Here is a 12,592-nt window from a genome sequence, read left to right on the forward strand (position 1 = left end):
TGCATTGGGGGATACTATACAGGGGTCCTAGAATAGATGACCATTTTGAGGATCAAATAGATGGGCGGTTTGATATGTGAGTTGGGATTAGTTTCGAGGTTTCGAAATTAGATTAAAGTGAGGGTGAACGTTCCCCTTAAGCCAGGCTTGCATTTACACCAGGTTAGGTTACATGATAACACTCGAGTACTGGAAAGTAAAGGGCGTTACAATCTACCCCCCTTAAAGAGGATTTCGTCCCTGAAATTCAGTACTACCTCTACGAATACGAACAACAGTCTATCTTATAGTATCCGTGTGCATTTGCTAGTTCTCTGCACTAAGTTTATTTATATATGCAAGCGCTCCTGTCTTACTATTAGGACAAGGGTCATTATAATCTACCCCCCTTAAAGAAAGTTTTACTATCGGAATTGGGTAACGCACGTTCCGATTATCAAACTTGCCAAAACCTTTGACTATCTAGCATATTGATTTCCACTAAAGGTTTGAAACCATTCTAGTGTTACCTAAAATTAAGAAATTATCCTAATGTTTTTTTTTTTTTTTTTTTTTTTAACATCAAAATATCCTATTGCCTTTACCAAGATTACAAGTTTATTTAAGTGACAACTGACAACACTATTATGCCTCTCATTTATATTTCCTTTTACCTCTAAGGATAGTTTTCCCCTATCTAGGGTATGATGCAATTTTCCACTTTCAGTGTTCGAGCTAGCACAGATAGATGGTTGCGGTGGGTTTAAGCCAGATACGTCAGTCATCTGCCTACAGAGCAGAGGGTTTTGGTATCAATTCACGATCATGTTAAATCTCAATCATTTGCTTGATCAGGGCACTGAGATCGTTGAGATTTGCTAGGACTTAGAATTTGAGTCAAACCATGAAAACTTCGTTTAAATATGGTTCCATCAATCCGTGATCCAGATTATTCTAAACTCTGGGAGAATATCATGTGATCTTCAAAATTTTCAATGACAGCGCCTGAAAGTTTACATGAATGGGCGTAAATGACCATGACGCTTCCAGTGTGCACTCTGGTCACCTAATGCACTACTTGGAAGTTTTAAGAGCAGGATTTCTATATGGAACCTGAGTTTGAAATTTTGGTAATTTGTCTGGGATTTCAAGTCTAGTTCTAATATGCTTAGTCTTAGGTTGAAATTTTACTCAGAATTCTATAACTTCGTCACTAATTAATCCAAAGTGTTGAGATTTATGAAAATTCTTATCTCTAATTAGCGAGGTGCATTAGGGAATTTAAACTATAACCCCTAATATGATTCTTCAAGTTTTGGGAACATTCACGACTGATCTAATGTACGATGTGGTGAGTAAGGGGATTTCCTTACAATGCCTAAGGTTGTTTCATTTCTTGGATATGGCAATAACATGATTTCTAAATAGAAAATCTTTAAAGAAGTTCAAATTTCTAGATTTATAAAAATTGTTCACCACGGGTCAAGTCTAAGGAAAACCTTGTCGGGTCTTGTTAGCATATATTTGGCACCCATGTTAAATCCTTAAGTCCAAACAACTATCTTGGAAATTTAAAAAAAGAACCAAAGTTCTTGTTTTTATGCACAAATGATTAAATCTAAAATGTTCAAAGGGCCTAAGTTTATTCGTAAGTTCTTCAATCCTCCCAACAAGTTTCTAGGGGCTCAAAATTTTGAGTTTCTATATTCTTAATATCCCCTAACTACAGGGGACATTCAAATAAGTTCAAATAGTTATTCTTATTACTTTTAAGGAACTTCTACATAAGTTTAAAGTCCAGCGGTTTAACTTAAATTCTCAAGGGAGTCTAGAGTTTGAAATTTCTATATTTCAGATTTTCTCTTATTCTAAGGGAATTTCACCCAAGTTCAAATGACTAAACCTAAGATGTTCAAAGGGGCCTAAGATTTTGAGTTCTTATATTCTCAATTTCTCCTGGTTACAGGGAAAGTTCGTATCAGTTCAAATGGTTGCTCTTAATAATTTCTAAAGGGACCTAAATTTTGGTTTCTACATTCTCAAAACTCTTCTAAGTCTAAAGGAATTCACCTAAGTTCAACATTCTAATTTCAAACATCCTAACTTGAGACATTTAAGGCTTGTATAAGATCATTTTCCAAGGCCAAGTTTGTCCAAACTATGCTCTGATACCAACTGTAATGCCCCATGTTTTCAGGACCCGAGTACACGACCCGTTTCCCAAAAACCCGAGTGTTAACATTAAAGGATGGTCTAATTCGAGTATATATATTTTTTCTTTCATCAGAGTAAGTAGATGAGCATAGAATGGACAAGTAGCATAAAGGAAAATTTCAAATTTCATTTAGAATATACAAGCGCTGCCCATAATGACTTATACAAACCAATGTCCCCATTCTTACAATTACAAAATGAAATAATACTACATGTGAAATAAAGTAAATTACAACAAATTCGAGATATGAAATCCTGTAGCAACTCTTAGCAATCACAATCATGCATCCCTGTCAAATGTAGCTTGCTCCTCGTCAATATAAACATGAATTTCACCTGGGCCACCTGTGCTACCTGTACGGTTATATATTTGATGGATGAGTGGCCAACTCAGTGTGAACTCCCCTCAAGATTACACACCGCCGCATTAGGTAAGAAATAGTATAAAACATCCAGACAACTAAAACAGAGTAAATGCAGTCTTATTAAGTGTATGGATGTATGGAATGCGTTCACGCCCTAGGGATGCTCATCCGTGCTGACAGTGAACCGCCACCCATGCAATCATCGAACCTGGGAAACATCATCCAGTCGGAAATCGAACCCGGGACACATCATCAAGATGGAACGATACATACATCAGCAATGCAATCATCAAACCCGGGACACATCATCCAGATGAAACGATACTTACATCACATACGATAGCAATAGATGTTGGTCTGTGCTATGTATGCATGATTAGCCAAGTCATTATTAGTCCATTTACAACTAGCCAATTTAAATAAGCTCACGGTCACTACGGGGAGCGCATGGCCCAACGTAGGCCAACAGCTCGAGCATAGGTCCCATTACCACCATCCTCGACTCATGATACTACCACCTTATGATGTTTAAAGGAAACTCATCGACTAGTGGCCAATCATATTACAGTATATGGGCTTACGATTGCATGATTGCACGGTATAAAACATCAAACTCATATAGAAAAAATACCAGAACAAAGCTACATAGGGCGATATCAAACAAGCCACATAGGGCCACTATCGAAAGAGGCCACATAGGGTGAGTATCAAAACCATGCGATAAAAGACCATCCTTGGAACCCATTGGACACAACAACAAGGGATGGTAGGCTCACATCAAAGATCCATCTACACCACCACTTAATAACCACCAAGTCGAAGGTCCATTACGATCACAACTAGTCAAGTTACATCCCGAATATGGGTGTACATTCATATGTGGGAATTTTCCAGTAATGTACCAGTTTAAGTTCCATAAGCAATCCACAAAAAGATATCCACAAGCGTGAACAATTATATAGGATAATCATAAAGCATGTAATACAACAATTCAATTTCCACAAGCTAATACATGTGATTATAAAGGGAGATATCAATTATGAATAAAAAGAAAAACTATAACTTAAGCTAATGAGAAGATGGAAAGCTCAAGGGGAAGAATCATCACCAGACAAGTTGTACGGCGTCCCTAGCTGTGAGTTCCCTTGAGAAGCTAGCACCTCCTTATCACTTGAATAGATCCCTAGAGAAATCCCTTACATTAGCTGATAAGTTCTAAAGTCCTAGTACACCAATGGTTGGTTTGAATGGCCGAAGTCATGATGGTCAAGCCCTCATTTGAGAGGAGCCCAGGCCCAACAATACTTGTCCCAATGAGTGGCCACGATATACAGTTGCCTAGTTGGTGGGGGCCATTACACAGACGTGCAAATAACCATTCATATCATGGTGGGACCCCCATACATGGTCCACCGCCATATGGCTGAGCTAGCACACTATATTTATTATTTATACCTCACATAGTGTATCTATGAATACTTTATGTATATTACATTTGCATCCTATGGTTCATACGTATACATTATATATGTTATGGATGTATCATGTAGTATATCTAGGTATGCATAGGTATATTATATTTGCATCATCCAGTATGCATGTATATATCATATACATCATATGTACATTACATGAGTACTTAGTGCTTAAGGAGTTTCAATAGTGGATGCCTACCACCAACTGTCTGTGGTAGTGTGGGCCATTTGGTAACCAAATCTGCCTCATTTCTCTCCCCATCCCCCCTAGGGCGAGCTCACTATAGGGATGGATGGTTTGGATGGATCACATGCATCAAGGTGAGGTCCCCACGGCCCATCCATGAGAAGGGCCTAGAGGTATAGATCATACGTCAAGGTAGGGCCTATCTGGAACCCATACTTGCAGTTACTACCAGAACTGTCCATATGGACAGCTGGAGGTAGAAGTATAGATCATAGTGGGTACCCACGTGGGGCCCACCACATATATTTGTGCACTACCCTGCATATATACTATATCTATTATATATGATAAATAAATAAAATACAAAACAACAAAAAGAAAAGAAAAGAACACACCCAGCACTGGACGTTACTGAGGGAATGTCTAGCACGGGGCCTGTTGCAACGTCCTTGATGGACAGCTAGGGGAAATCCCATCATCAAGGTGGGTCCCCACCGTGTGGCTTACTGCTGAGGCAGGGTGTGGCCCGCTAGTAGATGCAAGGTGCGGCCCAACACTGCCGTTTGGAGAGGCCCAACATTTCAGCCCACCTGCAATATGCAGGCCCATGACCAGCCCACCCGCCATAACGATTACACAGAGTCGACATGCATCGACCTCTGTTCGAAACAGAGGTTTCACTCCTTCATTGTAGGCCACCCTCATGGAGTGAAAGGTGGATCTGGACCATTCATCGGGTAGAGGGAGGAAAACCATTCAGGACCATGTCGATCTTCCTTGGCCATACACATTCGTGTAGTCTCTATGGCGATTGGAAGAAGACCGTTCGGCTGCTTTTGAGGCTTGATTATCTGGGTGGGCCACATCATCAGATGGTCAAAGCTCACCATTCATGGTCAAAATTTCAAGAGGAATACGGTGGACGGTGTGGACATGCAGCAAGGTGGCCCACGGTATTCGTACAGTGCCCCCCAACTTCTTACCGTGAAGACATCCTACCACCCCACGCGAACAGTTCCTGCTTCTACGTGCGTTTGGAGCTGTTTTTTTCCCGGAACTCATTGCAGTGGTTTAAGGTCCGGTTTGGGAGCTCGAATCAGCATCCGTTCCCAGCTTGAAAAGCATTCAAAACAGGGCCATTTAATGGCCTGTTGGCCCGTCCGGTTTCAGCTCTAAACAGAGTTCCAGACAACCTGCTTCTCGGCCTTGTCTTAGGTCTGATTTCGGACTTAAATGGAGGTAGAGATTGGCTCAGCTTTGCCCCAAACAGGGTCCCTTATCAGCTGATATCTTAGTCCATATCACAGCCGTTTTCTGGCTTGGACTCTGACTGAAACAAATCCGCAACATTCAGCCCATCGTGTTACTGTATTGGTCTTATTTGACCTGGTTTTAAGCTTAGATTCAAGGCCATTGGTTGGCCCAGATCCTGCTAAAATAGGTCCTAATGCATGGCCTAGTTCGTCCAAAAATAGACACTAAACTCACGGTTTCCTCGGTCTGACTCTCAGCCATGGATTGGCTTGATTTCAACCCGAACCCGAGCTAGTTCCGAAGCTCTACAGAGAGCTCAAAATAGAGCCCCAAATAGGCCAGTTTGACGCACGATTCTCGTTTCAAATAGAGTTCCATTTGGCCTTATGCATGGCCATCATTTGGTCCTTCATCAGTCTTCCAAGGTTGTCATTGCTGGGCTGACACTCAGCCATTGTTTGGCATGATATCGGTCCAGCCACTGCAACCCAAACTTAGCTGAAACTTATAAAGAGAGGGAAAGAGAAGGATCACCTGAGGTGGGTGATTGTCGACTCTGTATTCAAACCTATAGCAGGAGAGAACGACTCCCTGTTTCTCTCTCCCACTGTTACTCTCTTTCTTCCTGCTTTTGATGCAATTTCCTAGGGGTACAGGACCCTTCTTATAGATAGAGGGAGAGAGAGAGAACGGCTGAGATTGATTTCCCTCTTGAACGGCTGAGATTCGTCCTCCCCAAAGAGGAAGGGCGGTCCCCTCTTCCATCTTATCACAGGCTCTTGGTCGGGCGATTTCTTGGCCGGGATGGACGATGGCATTAAATCTCCCTCCGCCGCTTACCAATGATCAAACAGCTATACCGTTTTGATCGTGTGGGTCCCATGAAGAGATTGGATGGCTTGGATGGCTCGAAAAGTGGCCATGGTGGGCCACCTAAGAGCTCAAACATAGTTGGTTTAAACCTCTGTTGACGGGAGGTATTTGTGTTTTCCAAAATGGTCAGTTAAAACATATATGACCGAGCTAAAGAGTTTGGTGTACTTCGCACCTAAGTGTTCTTTTTGTGTACATGAGTTTTGTAGGGGCCCACTGCGGCATTATTATCATAATCTACTCCGTCCATTTGCATTGGGGGATACTATATAGGGGTCCTCGAATAGATGTCTCTGAAGTTGTAGTGGACCATTTTGAGGATCAAATGATGGGCGGTTTGATATGTGAGTTGGGATTACTTTCAAGGGTTGAAATTAGATTAGAGTGAGGGTGAACGTTCCCCTTAAGCTAGGCTTGCTTTTACACCAGGTTAGGTTATATGGTAACACTCGAGTACTGGAAAGTACGGGGTGTTACATTGAGTGTACAGGACAATAAAATCTACTAAATAGTAGAATCTATCAACTTGGACCAACATATCAATAATCATTCCTCTCGGTATACGGACTGAGCGATCTGCAAGTTGTAATGTGGTCTATATGGGTTTTAATTCACCTACACCCAATTAGTTATAAATCGAGTAAGGAAGCAAATTTACACTTACCCCTAAGTCAAGAAGTGCGTACTCAACAAGTGATAGTTGGGCTACTGGGATCTTTATATTTTTATGACACATCTTGCTTGAGGATAGCATTCACTTTTTTTATCAAAAAGATTTTCTTTTGTATGTTTTGTCGTCTTTTGGTTGTACATAAATCTTTCAAAAATTTGGCCTATGAAGGGATTTGTTTAACGGCATCCAGTACAAGAATGTTAACCTTTACTTGCTTAAGCACCTCTAGAATATCCTGAGAGTTAGAGAAAGGTTTTGGTGTAATCAATCATTGTGGGAATGACGCAATCGGCTGACTTTGAGGTTTTGGTTCTAACCCATGTGGAGCATTACTAGGTCTATCATTCTCATCTATATCTGGGTCCTTAGGCTTTTCGGCCCTCACCAGAGTAGATATGTCAATTGTCTTCCCATTAGTAAGAGTGGTGATAGACTTAGCCTGCTCCATCTGTTTTGAAGAGCTTAGGTCTCTAATTTCATATTGCTATTTTGGGTTGGGGACAGGCTGATCTGGAAGGATCCATTTATCCCCAATCATTTTTTTTTTTGTTTCAAGCTCTTGTATGGCCTTTTAAGGTCTTGAAAGGCTTGCAGCATACCCTGATTAAAAAGCTCTTGGTTTTGTATATGTTTTAAGACCAGATCCTCTTGAGGTTTCCTTTGATTTAGAAATTGGTTAAGGATCCCTTGAGGAGTAGCCATTTGTTCGTTCCTCCAATTGAAGTTTGGATGGTTCCTCCAGCTTGAGTTATATGTATTTGGGGTGAGTCTACTGAAAGGTTTTTGGTAGTTGTTTATGGCATTTGATTGCTCATTCAATATCTCTTGAAAAGCAAGAATTGTTGGGCAATTCTCAGTTGTATGTATGTTACAAGCACAAATATCACAAACAACTTCTACAGTTTTTTCAGATTCTACCTTCTCAAGTTCTATAGTTTTGACTTTTCTTGTGAGTTTGGTCACTCTTGCATTTATATCATCTTTCTCTTTTAGAACATAAATTCCTCCTATTTCCTTTGATCGAGTAGTCTTAGAAGTGGTAATTCTTGAAGAGGTATCCCATGATTACGCGTTTTCAACAAGTTTATTAAAATAATCTCATGCATCATCGGCTTCCTTATTCATGAATTTCCCATTACACATCATCTCCACAAATTGGCACATGGGTGAGGTCAATCCCTCATAGAAAAAGCGTGTTATACACCATGTTTCGTAGCCATGTTGTGGACATGAATTTATGAGATCCTTAAATCGCTCCCAACATTAGAAGGTCTCATCCTCTTTTTGCACAAATTTTATGATTATTTTCCTTAAGGTATTCGTTTTATGATATGGGAAGAACGTTTTAAGGAACTCCCTTGTCATCTTAGCTCATGTGCCAATGGACCTTGGTCTTAAGCAATGTAACCTTGACTTATCCTTTTCTTTCAAAGAGAAGGAAACAATTTCAGCCTTACTGTGTCCTCGGACACGTTTGGGAAGTGTAATGTAGATTTATTTTATCAAATTCTTTCATATGCAAGTATGGACTTTTATATTCTAGTCCATGAAACTTAGGGAGGAGTTGAATTACCCCTAGTTTAATATCTACAATTCCTGCATTCAATGGAAATATCATGTAGGAAGGTGTGTTCACCCCTGCGGGTTGTAAATAATCTCATAGAGTAAGAGGTGGGGGTGCATTATGCACCTCATTTTCATCTTGGGCTTCCTAAACAGGGTGTTGAGGTTGATGTGTAGCCATAACTTCTACTGACTCAGAGAATCTCAAGTGATGTCTAATTCATGATGGATAGGCAACTCTTCGACTAATCCTCCTTCACTTAAGAGACGTCGAGTGTGGTCACAAACCCACTTGGGCATGAAACACTCTTACCCCTCAAGTAAGTAAACAATTACACTTAAAAAAGAAAACTAAAAAAACTAAACCAAATAAGAGATCTAGAAAAGATAAGAGAGAGGGTTGGAACAAAATTACCGAATAAAAGTTGCTATGTTAGGATCCTACAAAACAGAAAACAATGTTAGTTTTTAAAAACAATTTCAGAAAAAATCCTAACCTAAAAGCATAACAGAAAAATAAACCCTAATCTCAACTTAATTCTAATACCAATTAATTCTAGAAAAATATAGTCATAATCCTTGACAACACCACTAAAAACTTGTTCAAAACCCCAAGTGTAGGGTCGCAATGTAGTAATAACTCATGAGAACAAGGTCGAATCCACAGGGATTAAACTTGTACGTATTCTGAAAAGAACTAGAACTAGAACTAGAAGAATATCTAAATCTGAATTATAGAATAAAAGAGAGTAATTGTGAATAATGTTTAAACTATGAATTAAAGGTAGGAACTAAGGTACCAAGGACCCACTTGTAGTTATCAAGATGCTACCTTAATTCAAGGAACACACTTGGAATTGGAGTCCTATCCTATCTAATTAGAAGATAAATAAATTTAAATCAAATATGAACTTTTCATTGACCTAATTCTCAATGGAGGAGAATTGTGATGATTGAAAGGGATTCCATCACCCTACCATGCCCATGAGACAATGGTGAACAATGAGATATACCAATCTCACAATCTCAAAACAGGAAAAGAAGATATTTAAAGCTATCACAACATCTATTGTAATTTGAGTCACAATAAATCATAGAAAAATTAAAATATTCCCTTAATATCAAAGTAAAAATCAATGAAGTTCAATAAGAACAAGAATCAAATTAAAATAAACATCCAAACACGCTACAAGCTTCACCTCTTAGCCTTATCTAACAGGTTTAACCAACCATAAACACGATTAAAACCAAATCTCTTAAACAAAGCATGAAAAATAAATTAGAGAAGAAGAAAAACTCTTGGTGGCTGATCCACCCTTTTGTATGCTCCTTGAGACCTTTCCAAACCCTAGAAGATGCTTTGGAGCATCTTAGAGAGTCCTATTTATATTTTTGGAACTCCAACTTTCACACTAAGTTAGAAAAATCTAGAAATATCCTCAAATTTACACACTCTGCGTAGTTTTCCAAAATAGACTAAGAGTTTAAACCGCCACAAATTTACGCACCCTGCACAGTTTTTCAAAATAGACTTCGACTTTCAAAATATGCTTTTTCAGGAAAATTTCAGGAATATGTCCGTTTTTAGGACAATTTTAGGATTCCTTTTCTTCACTTCAAATATTTGATTCTCTTCATTCTTCATGTGATTTTTTTGGATCTTTGGCATGTGAATTATTCAGTAATGACTTCCAAATCTCCAAATCTTCATTTAGTAATCTTTTAAGCATAAATATTCCTTTTGACATCAATTTCACCTTAAGCTCTCGAAAAGACCTCGCACTGAAATTACGGTAATGACCGCTTTAGTCGAAGTGGGAATATGCCAAGATGTCCTGGGGGGGTGAATAAGACTTTTTAGTATTCTATGATAATTTAAAAACCTATCAACCCTATTCTGAATAAATATGCAAGTATCAAGATTTCTTCAATGTAACTCTAATGGCTTCCAAGCCAAAAAGAGGATCCAATCACAAAACTATTCAAAACATAAATAAGATAAGAGACATAGTTCATGATGGATATGATTGTGTGTGAGATGTGATTCTAATTAGTTCTAGGTAATCATGTAAGCATGCATTATGAGAACATTCAAAGAAATCACACAAGTATTAAGAGTAAATAACAATCCTAAACACGGTCGTTTTTATAGTGGTTGGACTACATGTTTACTCCACTTCCGGCGGACACACTCAACCCTTTAAGTGTCCCGGATGTCACTAACGGAGGTTTCAAATCAGGTTCACCTCAAACCAGTACAACCTACACTAAGCTGATTCTAACGTGTCACCATAACACAAGTTTATGCCCCACATAGGATCAAGGGTTAACACTCAGCACCCCGATTTTAGGCCACACAGGGCAATGATCCACACAAGGAACCTGACAGTTTATGCTCTCATGAGCAAGGATCAACACACATCACCCAGGTTTTAGACCACACAGATCAAGGACCTACACAAGGACCTAAGAGTTTATGCTCTCCACAAAGCATGGGTCAACACAGCACCCCCACGTACACTCCTATCGGAGGCCTCCTATTAAGACTTGAAAGGGGTGAGAAGCATCTTTGACCCAATCCTATAAAAGGAATGATCGAAAGGGTCTATGGACTCTAATGACTTACAGATAAGTAGATGAGTCCCATTTAGCATGTTGATGAAGATCTCCACCTTTAATGACGAAGAATTTTCAACTCTCTTGAACCGCAACACAGATGATGCTTCAATGTAAGGCAACGGGTTGGGTCAAGGCTATGTTAGAATCTAACTCTATTAAATGTTTTTCTATTTGAGAAATAGAGTGATTCCGATCATCTATATATTCAAGGTATCCCAGCTTAATGATTTGCCATTAAGATGGTAGCTGTGGAATCCTTGAATTTTGAAGTTCATTCCCCAATCTACTCTATTGAATATCAATGATGAGGGTGGATTGGAGGATGAACTCCCATGAGAGAAAAATGCTTAGGGTATATGATCTTGTAACGTCTCAAAAAAATTCATACAAAGACCTGAGTACCACCTCAGGCAGAAAGACCTAAGGACTATACCCTGTTATAATTTAGATGGAAATTAACTAAGTATTAAACTAATTAATTGGTGGATTTAGCTCAAACCACCATTTACACAAATCCAAGACCTAAAGCCATCTATATCGCTAACTCAATACTACTTAAAAATCTAGGAGAAATCCCATGAGCCTGTCACTCTCGGGAGTACATTGAAACCACGTATCGAACTTGGACCGCACGTCGAAAGTCCGATGGCCGTGAAACTATAAGGTTATGTCCGTCCTACTGAGCTTGACAACTATTGAGAGAATCGAGCCCAAATAGTATCCAGAAACGTACAACTTGGAACCTGAGTAAAGTGTGTGAGAAACGCAAATACCTTTAGAAAACGGAATGAAACTTAAGTAAATTGGGTCATTCGCTTACACATAAAATTGAAGATTTCGAACCGTCAGTTTTTAACCAAACTTCCCCCATGGAAAAGGGAAATTTTCATACACATATCCGTATAACTGGGGCCCCGATCGAGTAAGTATGATTGTTGATCTGACACGGGTCCCTCACGGTCGATCCACTTATCCGATCACACCGAAATCACATCCTGGCATACATCCATTGTCAGGGAACTTACCCTACGACGTATGTGAGTAGTGGGCCTCCCTGTGAGCCCTGTTTGTCAAAAACAGTTGCCCAAATGGTATAACCTATGTACATATATAGTGGCCCTAGGGCCATTCGCATCACTTCTAGACTTATATAAAGCCCTTATTCCACCCTATTTCTATTCCATACAATTTTCTCCAAACCCTAGGTGAGAGAAGAGAGAAAAGAAGAGAAAGGAGTGAGGAGAGAAGGAAAAGTTTGGGAGATCGTTGCTGTGATTTGTTCCCACGACTCCACACACTGAATCGCCTTCCTATTACACTACACGATCTATTTTAGCTACGATTTGGGAAAGAAATCCTAACCCTAATACCATAGTTGTGATCCAGAAGA

General features: G+C 39.5%; 1 non-coding gene across 1 annotated transcript; it reads left to right on the forward strand.

Moving 5' to 3' along the window:
- Positions 1-8,233: 8,233 nt before the first annotated feature.
- LOC131219733 (small nucleolar RNA R71) lies at positions 8,234-8,338 on the forward strand. Its single transcript, XR_009158379.1, has one exon. It is a non-coding gene; the product is annotated as a small nucleolar RNA R71 (small nucleolar RNA).
- Positions 8,339-12,592: the final 4,254 nt, after the last annotated feature.

Source organism: Magnolia sinica, chromosome 11 (genome assembly GCF_029962835.1).
Source record: "Magnolia sinica isolate HGM2019 chromosome 11, MsV1, whole genome shotgun sequence".
NCBI lineage: Eukaryota > Viridiplantae > Streptophyta > Magnoliopsida > Magnoliales > Magnoliaceae > Magnolia > Magnolia sinica.